Source organism: Hyposmocoma kahamanoa, unplaced genomic scaffold, assembly GCF_003589595.1.
Source record: "Hyposmocoma kahamanoa isolate Upper Pololo Valley unplaced genomic scaffold, ASM358959v1 88, whole genome shotgun sequence".
Lineage (NCBI taxonomy): Eukaryota > Metazoa > Arthropoda > Insecta > Lepidoptera > Cosmopterigidae > Hyposmocoma > Hyposmocoma kahamanoa.
The window spans coordinates 11,448,207-11,461,287 of record NW_020654466.1 but is presented as its reverse complement, the minus strand read 5'-3'; the positions used below and the strand labels follow the sequence as shown (position 1 = coordinate 11,461,287).

General features: G+C 36.7%; 1 protein-coding gene and 1 non-coding gene across 2 annotated transcripts in view; one reads left to right on the top strand and one right to left on the bottom strand.

Moving 5' to 3' along the window:
* The window catches only part of LOC113235838 (matrix metalloproteinase-14-like), a 202,174-nt gene that overhangs the window by 105,823 nt on the left and 83,270 nt on the right, over positions 1-13,081 (bottom strand). The window lies entirely within an intron of this gene.
* Trnak-uuu lies at positions 6,405-6,477 on the top strand. Its single transcript has one exon. It is a non-coding gene; the product is annotated as a tRNA-Lys (tRNA).

Here is a 13,081-nt window from a genome sequence, read left to right as displayed (position 1 = left end):
AATAATAATAATAATAACGCACACACTCAACATAGCCCCGCACTAGGGAAACCCTGAGACGCGGGTGTCATGGACACACACATAGACAACCACAAAAAAAGTTACATCTAAACTCATGAGAGAAATAAATGTAGGCCATACAAATATTTCTCCCGACCCGGGAATCGAACCTGGGACCTCTGCGTGGCAGTTCGGCATGGTAACCGTTCGGCCACAGAGGCAGTTATTATTATTATTATTATTATGTATATATACATACTATAGTATTATTGGTGTTTGGCGACCACCGCATACATTATTTCGCAATTGAAACAACAGCTTCATTTTGGCGTCCTGGAAGGCAGGTTATGAATTTTCTGACAGTTTTTGTGTAACGCGTGTATATAAAGTATTACCATAAATATTACACAACATCTTATAGTGTAAAGTCTGTGTAATTAATTATGTATGTACGTTCAGGGACACTATGTATAATATGGGGTAAAGGACAAAGTTTGAAATTTTACCTAAGATTGCTTCACCGTGGGTTTCGAAGACGCCTTTGTTGTCACACACGAGTGATTTTCGTCTGAGGGGTCACTTTGCTTCCAGGTAGGGACTTAATTACGACTCTTGGCACAATAAAATAAAATGCTGCAAAATTGCAGTCTATCTTGAAATTGCCTATTTCGTCATAAGACGGTATCTGGTGCGCAAAGCCCATGTAAGTGCAATGTTGTCACTTATTTTAATCAATGAAGAGGTTTTTCCTTGTCTAATTTGCAGTAAAATGTATCACATTTTAAACAGATCTGTGTAAAAAGTCAAAATATTTTAGTAGCAGTAGAGCTCCTTGTGAAAAGTACTGCCACCTTACCTATTTCTGCCGACAAGAAATACCGTGAGCATTTTTGCGTTTCGGTTTTCAAGAGTAACGATGCTGTGGAAATTACCAGTCCAGATCTTTGCGGTTTAAAGCTCAGAGTGGGATTGTAACTGTTATGAGTAGGTAGTGTTGCTTTCCAACAAGTGCACACGGACAAGTTCGTCACGTCGTTTGATATAAAAAATATAGAACTATTTTGATTTGCGCAGTTATTCTTGTAGAGACAAGTAAGTTATATAATGCATACTACTAGGGGATTCACTTGTATTTGTGAAGCAGTCGGTACTGCTGCTCGCAGATTACAAGCTATCGGTACCGTCAACTGAAGTAGCAGTTGTCAGTTGCAATGCATAGGGCACAATAACTTGATTGTTGCTTGTTAGTAGCACTAGTCATTATCAACTAATTAGATCAGAACTGGTATTCGCGCAATTGAATCATTCAACGTGTTTTCGGGGTTGTGCATTCCAAGTGCTACTTTTCAATTACGATACCGTCGAAATGTAGTTGCTCTGAATACACACTTACTACTTTATTCACCAAATAATAGTGACAAAGCAATAAAATTGTTTCTCTACTACTAATTGTTACAATTTGTTACTATAAAGTAAAGTAGTCATTCTTCTAGAATATTTTCCTACAGCCTTTGAATAGTAAGATGTCAAATATTTATATATATATATTCTTTATTGTACAAAGAAAAGACACATGAAACACACGTTACAATGGACATATACAAAGTTACACAAAACAACAGTAACAGTAGTAACAGTAAACAAAAGTAGTAAAACATATACAAATTTGGCCGGTTTGTGAACCCATACAAAAAGGGTCTATTAAAACTACGAAGAAATCTATATCGGTTCGTTTGTTGTAGTTCGGTTCTTTTTCTATTGAATGAATTAATGAAACATTACTTCTCATGCTATTATATACAATGATACCTATTTTATTTTCCTAGTATTATTGTATCCCAGTATTATTTCTTAGTATTAGGTATTATATACCGATTAACAACTTTTAATCGATAATGTGCAAAGATCGCACAATGCTAACCGTCCGCCATAATTTAATTTTCGCCGTTTAAATGACATTATTAGAGGGAATTTCTCTATAAACTCTCCTTGGCTCCTATTAACCCCAACTTTGGTCATACAAAAAAGGAACTAAAACAATTTTACCGACTTTTCCGAACAACTAAACGCTTAATTTTTTTTTAATATCTAGGTAGATAAGGTGGATTTTAGGTCTTTTGTGATTTACTCTATATGTCATTGTATAATATGACCTTGGTATAATAAAGTCACTAGTGATTATATGTTAGAAGTGCTATTATCACATGAAAGTCATATTTTTCTTATTATACCAAGTGACGAGACGAACAAGTCGTGCGGTAGGTGGTAAGCAACCTGTCCATAACAGTTGCAGTGCTACGAAGAGTTTTAAATCACAAAGATCTTAGGGGTCTCCCAGTGCGCCTTTCACCCTGACACATAAGTTGAAAAATCCCATGTGCCTGTAATTTCACCAGCACCCATACCCTTCCAAACCGGAAAATAGTAATGATCACATTATTACTTGGCGGTAAAAATAGGTAAGGTGGCAGTACTACGGTACAATAGCATCAGGAGATTTGTGTGAGATGGGCGGGAGCGTTCTCGGACACGTACCATTTGGAATGCGGGGTGAGACAGGGGGGACTGACGTTTCCGAAGCTCTTCAGACTGTATGAACGAATTAATCGTTGAGCTCAGCAGCATGCATACGGGTAGTTCATTAGATGGTTTATACCATTATTTACGTAGACGATATACTGCTGCTGAACCCTTCCGTTGGTGCGTTGCGGAGGTTGCTGTGTGCCTGTGAGACCTATGCTGTGTAACATGGATTAAAATGCAACACTAACAAAAGTATTCAGAGACATGGTATTCGCGTCGCGGGGCAAGTCTCCCTGACATTTACCTCTCATTACAATGCGGTAGTGAGTTGGCTAGAGTGACACAGTTCAGGTGCCTGGGTCACATAGTAAATACTGCGCGTAGAGATGATTGTAACATGCAAAGGGAGCGTAGGGCGTTGGCAGCCCGAAGGTATATGTTGGCTCGCAGTACGCACAGGTGAAATATAAGTATTTTGAATCAAATCATACAGTCAATCCTTTTAATGTAACGGCATATGGGCTTTTGTTTATAATATTAAGTGACGGGACGAACAAGTCGTGTGCCTGATGATAAGCAACGCGCCTGTCCATAACAGGTGCAATGCCACTCGGAACCTTTAAAGGCAAAGATTTGAGTGACACTGCCACAGCGCCCGTCACCCTGAGACATAAGTTGACAAGTCCCATGTGCCTGTAATTTCACCAGCACTTGCCCTTCAAAACCGGAACGTAGTAATGCTGACAATACTGCTTGCCGTCAGAAATAGGTAAGGAGGGGGTACTACCCTGGATAAACTCTTTCACAAGGAGCTCTACTGCTACTGAAGGTCATATAAGGTATAAGTATACAGAAAAAGACTAAGAAATGAGCTACGAGTCCGATATACGTAATAACGTGTTCAGAGTGCTCTTGGGGTTGCCCATATACTTACTACAGTGTTTTTAGTACGTTTGTAGATACACACACTGACTGTTTTATGCAGTAGTTATTTAGTAGCAATAGAGCTCATTGTGAAAAAGTTAGTCCAGGAAGGTACTGCCACCTTGCCTATTTCTGCCGCTAAGCAGTAATATGAGCATTACTACAGTTTAGAAGGGGTGAAGTGAACGGTGCTGGTGAAATTACAGGCACATGGGACTTGTCAACTTATGTCTCAGGGTGACGGACGCAGTGGCAGTGCCCATAAGATCTTTGCGATTTTTTAATTTAAAGCTTTAGCTCTCAATGGCACTGCAACTGTTATGAATAGGCGTGTCGCTTACCACCAGACGCACGACTATTTCGTCCCGCCACTTGGTATCCTAAAAAAAAATGCCATAATGCGTTAAAAAAATTGTAAGTCTGTAAGACGCCGAATGGTGGGGATCCCCAGCAGCATATTGAGGACACTGGCCAAAAGGCCGGACAGTGCTTTGCAAAGGCATTGGGTACCGGCTCTGATAAATTCTCAAGCTGAACGTGTGTATTTTATTAATAATTTTTTTGTATGTTTATTATTATTAATGTCTTACAATGTGTGTGTATTTAGTTGTTGTTACTAACATAGATTTTGTTGCGTTGTTGTTTATTTTAAGTACTAACACGTATGGACTCGTGGTCTGAATACATAAAACTAATTTTAAAAAAAAGTACTTCCCCGGACGAACTCTTTGGCGAAGAGCTCTACTGCTACCATCGACATCATAACCTCGATGACTGCTACTAATGATAAATAACACCAAACAAAATAATACGAACTATATGGAACAAATTGTATATGTGATTTTTTTTATAATTCTCCTATTCAGTTCGTACAATCTTTAACCTATTAAATATCTAAAATTATTATACCAAGGGAGCTTTTCTTGGAGAAAAATAAATAGTCATATTATGATAAGAAACCTGTAAGTAGTGATAGTCGTTTAACCCTAAGACGGCTCTGTCACGTAAGTATATATTAATAGATATTGACTAATTATGGTCCACAAGTCGCTTCGCGTCCGGCTGACACAGATAATCGGATTAGGTCAGGGAGTTTCAGCCCCACATTTGAGTTGAATTTTTACCGAACGTTGTGACACTACACTTCTTACGAAGGAATATACTGAAGGAACCGCACAATTTCGATCAGACGGCCTCTTCGTATGTCACAGCCATTTCACTTGATATCTATTGTCTCTACTTAACTAACCTTTTCATAGTAATACAAGGTGTAATAAAGGTCCAACTGATTTTATGATAACAAACAAATCGAGAGAAAAATAAAACAAGCACAGATTTAAAATAAATAAAAAATCATTTGCAACAACTTTATGCTTATATTTTTCATGTAGTCTCTTGAACGTTGGGCATTGTTGAACAGATTAAAAAATAAATATGTAAGTTACCCGAGTTCTAAAACGGCCAGCGTAAAGATATTTTATAACGATATTGAAGAAAAATTATGTACAAATATTGTTTTTTTTTATAATATCAAGTGACGGGACGAATAAATCGTGCGCCTTATGGTACGCTCACACGCCTGTCCATAACAGTTGCAGTGCCACTCAGCGCTTTAAATTGCAAAGATTTGAGGGGCACTGCTACTGCGCCCGTCACTCTGAGACGTAAGTTGACAAGTCCCATGTGCCTGTAATTTCACCAGCACCCTTATCCTTCAAAACCGGAACACAGTAATGCTGACATTACTGCTTGGCAGAAGAAATAGGTAAGGTAGCAATACTTCTATTTCACAAGGAGGTCTACTACTATTATGTAATAAATAATGAACAACAATTATGTCGTATGAATGTCATAAACAATTGAATTATTGAACAAAAATTACAATCTAAGACCTAGCAGCCTGCCTCCGTGGCCGAACGATTGGCATGCTGGACTGCCACGCATAGGTCTCGGGTTCGATTCCCGGGCCGGGAGAAATATTTGGATGACCTACATTTTGTTCTCTCGTGACTTTGGGGGTAATTGTGTCCAAGGCACCCGCGATGCAGGGGTTCCCTAGTTGGGTGGGTGAGATTATGAGTGTGTTGAGATTATGTATGTGCTGAGCAGTATGGCTAATTAGACGTCCTTAGACTGTCCCGAAGGATGAAAAATTTTACTATTACTGCAGTCCTTACGAAGTCTGGAAATTGTATACGGTACTAGCTTCTTTCTACATTCACATTACAACGAACGAGGATTTACTACTTTGTAATCTATACTCGACCCAGTAACGGGCATTAGAGTCACAAGTTCAATTGACAGGTACAATGTTACCGGATTCGCATACTCGGCGATCGATTGGAACCAAATTGTACCATAAATTTGTAAGTGTGAAATCAATACGCTACGGAACCTTACATTGATTTATAAATAAGTTTCTTGTGCTGTACGGTTGACGCTTATAAATACTACCCCTTGTTTTGTTGTAGGTAATGCAGTAAGCTACTAGTAAAGATAAGTTTTTAATTAATCAAAAAACTAAGCTCTAATAACAATGGCACCCTTTTTGTGCGTGTTTGATATGTATTTGGTCGGCCGATTTTAATTAACTAACACGGACTAAAACTGTGTGTAAAAGAGAATAATAAAAAAGGAGATAAAAGTTTTTTATTTTATTAATTTATAAGGTTATATAAAATGTTATTAATATTTCATTATACACCTACCTATTATATTCTTATATCTGTTATTGTTTTTAGGGGCTACTCATATGTAAATGGTATGTATGGTACCCCCTATTCAGGTTTGACTCGTGTTGAAATATGAAATTGTAAAAATGTTTTATTTTGTTTGGTCAGTGGTTCTATAAAAAAAAATATTTAAGAAAATATTAAAGAATCAGTGAAGTTAATATGTGTGCTGATTTATGAGTGCCATTTAGCGCCTATGACGTTATTTCGACGAGTGCTATATGAGCCCGGATAGCTCAGTCGGTAGAGCATTGGACTTTTAATCCAAGGGTCCAGGGTTCAAGTCCCTGTTCGGGCGGTAGGTTTTTTTTTGTCGTTTTTATATTATTAATAAGTTTTATGGAGTATTTATTTGCTGATGAGGCAAACCTTGTATGGACATTATTTTTATTTTTACATATACAATTTTTACATATATTTTATTTTTACATTATGTACTATCTTTGTCTGAATTGAACTGAATGGTACTGAACTGTTTCCGTGGCCGGACGGTTTCCATGCTGGACCGTCACGCAGAGGTCGCCGGGTTCGATTCCCGGGCCGGGAGAAATATTTGTATGGCCTATATTTATTTCTCTCGTGAGTTGGGTGTGGTTTGTGGTTGTCTATGTGTGTGTTCATGGCACCCACGATACAAAGTTCCCTAGTGCGGGGCTGTGTGTGTGCGTTATTATTATTATTATGGATATATATTTTAGACTCTCGCTTTTCCCAAGGCTAAAAGATACATTTTGAGTTTTTAGATGGGAGAGGCGGTATTCCCTTTTTTATTTATTTTTTATTTTTTCGCCTGGCATTGGCACAGTCGGCCGGGGTCAGGGCTCAGCTTCAAGAACCGGCGTACAATACGTGCGGTATCGAGCAGAACCACCTTCTGCATTTGTGCTGGAAGCGGCACGCCACAGAAATCCAACTGCCTCAAGATGCAGCTGCAGAGGCTGACTGGAATTAACCCGTTTTGCGGACGAAATTTATTATTTCAGTGGAGGCCACCACCCACATGTCTGTTATTATTATTGTTTAAATAATTTCGTCGGTGAAGTCAGGTTGTACCTATATGATGATGATGATGAATCAATTTCGATTCTTGCACCTCAAGCTTCGGGTGCATAACGTATAAGGCGTCGGCCTCTGTCGGGGAGACTGAGTTCGAACCCCACAATGGATAATTAACGTTGTCTGTATTTTCGTTAATTCGACTAAGTGCCAACCATAGATATTCTATATCTATGGTGCCAACAGTCGGTAGATGTAGTTGTATGCAATGTATTTACACTTATAGTAATTTGGACGTAGTTAAACAAAAAGGATCCAATGCACATCCAGTCACTTTCGAGACATGGCAGTTTGAAGTTTGAAAGTGTTTCTCACTCTTGTTTTATTCTCAAAACTTATAATGCCATATAACTCCAGAGATATTTATTTATGATTATATGTTGGATTTTTTGCTATTCAAAGAGGTTAGACTTTAGGAACCGTTTGGTACAAATAACTCATTTTTTGATAATTTTGTGGATTGGGTCCTTTTTGCCTAACTACGTCCATTTGTTTTTGCGTATTTTAGTGTGTAGAAAAAAAATGGAAAATAAGTGAAAGACAGTGCGGAGTGTTGTAATACAATACTCAAGAAAATTGCTTTCTGTTTGTTTTCGTGAAAGCGTGGCCGTCAACCAAATTTTGTTGTCAGATAGAGCCAGGCTTCGGCGAGACAAGAAACAGATCGGAGCGGTACACAACAGCATTATAGTACATTCTATTACAATAGAAAGATATAACGCATTTTTAATTTTTTGGTATCCTTAAAAGTTAAATGACAAAAGAAAAATTTGTAGCTCTAATAGTAACTCATAAATGTACTTGCAAGTATATTTGCATCAATGCGTCCTCGCGTAATGTTTTTAACACAAAATTTGCATTCCTATTCTTTCTTTTCTTTTATATTAAGCAACTTTAATAAGCTACATAATATTTATTTGGTTATATATAATATCTAAATACCTAAATACACACATCAAGTGTCTGAGGTATCAAGGTATTTTATTTACATTTGATTACCCTATTATAATTAAGCAAAAACATCTTTATAAATTTATTAAATGCTTTATATATTTATTAAATTATGAAATTGACCAAAAAAGAAAAACTTTGTTAAAAAAATTATTAAAACAACTGATTTTTAATAATTGGTAAAAACGTGCTTGATACGTCCAATTTTGATGAGTTTTTATAATGAATACAAATATGCAATTTACAAAAAGGTTTTTCTAATATCTACTAAGTAGACAAAATAGCACTATTACTGACCCACAACAATGTATGTATATAAAATAAGACTTTTTAGTTTTGATAGCAATCTATATCAAAATTTATATATTAATTTACCTTCAGTACATTACATCACATCATAATATACGGCGTCGAAGTTCGTAAATGAAGTGACAGAAATAAGAAGAAAGACAGTCTATTGGCACTGATATACTACCATTCCGCCTCAGTGTTGCCATTTAAACCACAAGTTTCTACCAATTACTTGTTAGGTATTAGATAACGATGGTTTCAACGGCAACGTCAAACCTTTGAACGATAATTATTAGTAGAAACAGTGTTTTTATCATGAATAATCAGCAAAGTTTTCAAAAGTGTGACCGACAATTTATATTTTTTCAAAGAATTAACAACGTTTAAACGGTAACATTACCCCGGAAAGGCAGAATATCGATGTCACCGTACTACGTTTCGCCTAATAATTTTATATAAGTGCCTATCATAATAATAAAAATTACTCATCGGAAAATCTGTTGTTGGACAGACAATTTTAATGTGTTCCAATATGAGGGATGCACTTAGCGTTAGAGACGGCACAGTACACGTTGAGACGTAACTTTACGCTGCGTAAAACTTTACGATGCCGACATACACCGTAAATAGTTTTAGCGTTTCAGTTTTAGCGTTAGCGCTTTTCTTGACAATTCTTTTGAAATTTTTGAGAATATTAGGCTAATAGGTACCTACTTATACTTATTGCCCAAGCACTGTTGAGGAGAAAATAGGTGCTGATTCTCTCGAATATTTGTTTGACTTTATGGTGGGTAAGTTGCGAGCAAAACGAGTGAAGTTTAAAAATGAAATAATTGGAGAAACGAATTAGGAACACAGAATTAGAAAGTGATACAACATTAAAATAATAAAAACACGCGTACAATGAGTTTTATTTGTATAAAATGGTACCGTATGGTGTCATAATCTGAATTACGTGCACGTAATGTATCTAAGTATAATTTCAATAAAATAAACCACAAAATTTTGTCAGTTTACTACATTGAACATACGTATAAGAAGCTCTTTATTACGGCTGCGTACAGTCGTAAAGAGCAATAGAAATTGTGAAATGCCTTCAATATTGAAATGTCGCCCCAGTTCGCGGCTGCGGGGCGTCACGCCGTGGGGGGTGGGGAGCGGAAGCGGGGGTGAGGTGTGGACTAAGTCACTACAGTTAATAAATGACTCGTCATCTACTTTATTACCCGAAAGTACTTATTCTGTACCATAAAAATGCAACATTTTCGTTCCGGTTCGCCTTATAAAATCTAGGTTGTCTGTAGGTGCAGCAATTTTTGAGTTAGTCTTCGGGTTTGCGATGAGCCTTCATTATAATATGCATACACTGATTAGGTTGTGTAACTGACGAACGCGTGTTAGTTTAAATTTTCTGTTTGTGTCTGGTTTACTACAATATAAAATTTCCGAGACAAATAAAATTAATTGTATTCGTGTTATTGCATTTGAAACTCGAATGAATACTCGATTTACCTTCTATTATTATTTCCACGGTCCGTCCACTTCAGAGAATGGAATAATTTCATGCCTTACCTGGATATTGTACATGTTATTCAGATAATTCAACGGCGAATGGCTCTGCCAGTGGCGGCTCCCCACCGAGCTGTCGAGCTCCGCAATAATATGGCTGTTCTACGTAATCGGCATTGGACAGATCAAATGAAGCGTAACCAGCTACTTATCGGTTTGTTTTGCGCAACAAGTGGTTCTGAAGGGATGTCATTTGCGTCTTCTCGTTCAATTGCAGTGCCTTCACTTTTATTATTGGTAATTTGTTTATCTATTACGTCATTTTACATTAAATAACAATAAATGGTTGAATGGGTTTGGGCACAGTTTGTAGTTACTGAATAGATACATTCAAAAAGGATATGGAAATTATATACAGGCATATATGAAAGGAAATGTCAAAAGCTGGATATATACAAAGAAATAATGTTCAAGAACTGGCTCTTTACTTCTAACAAATATGTACATAAATAAATACAAGTCCTCGACAACGTTGCCCTAAAAATTCTATTGGTCTCCCTTAGGACATATTTGACATCACGACATAGACGTTGCAGCAGCGGAGCGCACTATAATGAGCGAGAATGTTCGACGTTCCACACCTTTTAGGCACCATCAGCTTTAAGTGCGACCAAACAATGTTTCGTTCTCTAAAAAGCCAAAAGCATCAGCTTTTTCTTTTTATGAGAAACACAAGGGCGCAGTGCTAGGTACTTGGTCCGCGCCCACGCCGGCGCCGCTCTCTCGTAAACCCCTCGCGAGATGGCGCTGCTCGTTTGATTGCCTGTTTGCACACCAAGCTGTAATGGAGGACTACAATATTGACAGACCATTAATTCGACAGGAAATTGTGCTGAAGCCGCAGTCAGTGCAGGTGATTGTGAACTTTTCAAATTATCCGCGTGTTCCGTGGTTGTTTCGACGCTGAATAGATGCTAGCGAGCCGGGCGCTCCACTCCTGGGAGTAGAAGTTGAATAAACTTAGCAAGCTATAACAATGCAGTGTATCTACTTACCTACACATGCACGTTAGCTCCCGTAACTGTGTTTGCCACTTTGCATACATATATCTATCTAAGCTTAGGTTCCTTGCCCTATTGATATTGTTTCAGAGAATATTTTTAGTTCATTCTTAGTATTTGTAAGAAAAAATCGTGTGAAAAAATCGTTACGTCGTGAACGTAATAGAGGCAAGGTAATGTTTGGACTTGTTCAACAAATTATATGATCATAATTTGGAAAAATGTAATTTGAAAGTGTATTCGTAGGAATTGACTCATTCAACAGTTTAGAATACCATTTATACTTATATGAAGTGTCCTCCTTCTCGGCGTCGAAAGGAACATGTTCTTTTAATTAAGCCACGCGGAAAGCGTCGTAACTTTTACGAGTCCCGTGATTTAACTATTATTTGTCATCAATTTTATGTGCCCTTAAAGCAAATAGTATCGGGCTGTGTCACGTAAAATACAACATTTTGGACGTATTGCTTTTACTATATAGCTACACATAATGTGACTATTTTTATGGTATTTTAAGTAATTAAATACCCATTAAATTAACCTTTAGAGTGGAATTTGCTTTTTTGTTGAATTAAATTTAGCATTAAGGGGTTTTTACAAGACGCGATATTTATTTAGATAAGTTAAATTTAAAGATAAAAAAACTTAATAGGTATCCTGTTGACTCACGTAATTCTTCTTTCAAGATTTTTTCCTGGAATTCTTTCCAATATCTTTGTCTCTTCTTACAATTTTTTTGATGAGATCGCAAAATAATTGTTAAGTGAAAATGGTTTTCGACTATATTAAATACTACCACCTAATAGAATTGTAGTCAAATGTTCTAAAACGTAAAGAAATCAAGTTAAATTCGGTACCTCATCAACATTAGTGATTGCACGGCTTCTGCGCCTGTCGTCGGATTGTTGGCAAATTTTTAGTAAATAATTTTACCAAATACTGCCTACGAGTTACAGAGGGAGTGACAGTGGATCATAAAAACGATTATGACTTTCAAAATCATGGATATAAAATCAATACCAAATTTCTAAACTGGCGAAGTGGTCGTTATGGTGAACCGAGCAATAAATAAACTATCGTAAACTCAGACAGTCATATACCTACCGAATGGTGATAAATTTTTAATTCCACATATTAAGCGACCTCTGTACTCTGGGTATTCTGAGCAAGGGAATTCTGAGGCACTTCCCAGAACATCCAGACCAGAATCAATTTAGAAAGGAATAGATCCTACCGGGAATCGAACGCGGGACCATCGCACCCAGTGCCGACTATGAAAAACCGTTAGTCCACCGAGGTCGTCCAAACACTAGTAAATAAAAAAAAACGACCTCAAAAGTTCGTGGAATGACATCTATGCCAAGTTTTATTGAAATCGGTTACCGGAAGGACTAGTTTGGCAAATTTAATAGTAACCAACAAAAAAGAATCATCAAAATCGGTTAACAAATGCCAGAGTTATCGCGTAACATATATAAAAAAGAAGAAAATGCTGTCGATTTGAGAACCTCCTCCTTTTTTTAAAGTGGGTTAAAAATAATGCAGTGTTTTGTCAAAACTCTCGTCGGTTACTATTTACTTTTTTGTTTTAGATCTAATTCGAAAAAAAATACTCGACTATCATTTGGCACCTTTGTGTAATAAGACCACATCTACCATATGACATCTTTTCAGGAGAAAGGTTTGAAGATTCTATGAATGAAATTACTTAATAACTTTATTATGCTTAAATAGAGGAGTTATAAAATTTCACATACTTATATATATAATTTGTTAAAGTTCATGTCGTCTGAATTATTTTTATGATTTTCATGTATTAAAATCACTTTTGATTTATGGTCACATGTATTTTCATTATACTGGGTACGATTGGATGCTGATAAGTAATAACGTATCATGTCACATGATTATTTTTTGCGAAAATAGCACCTAAAGATTTTTTCTACTCCTATATATCTGTCAATTATAATTTGTTAAACCATAATATAATATAGCACAAGGTAGAATTGATTGTCCTGAGCTCCTCAGCAAGGT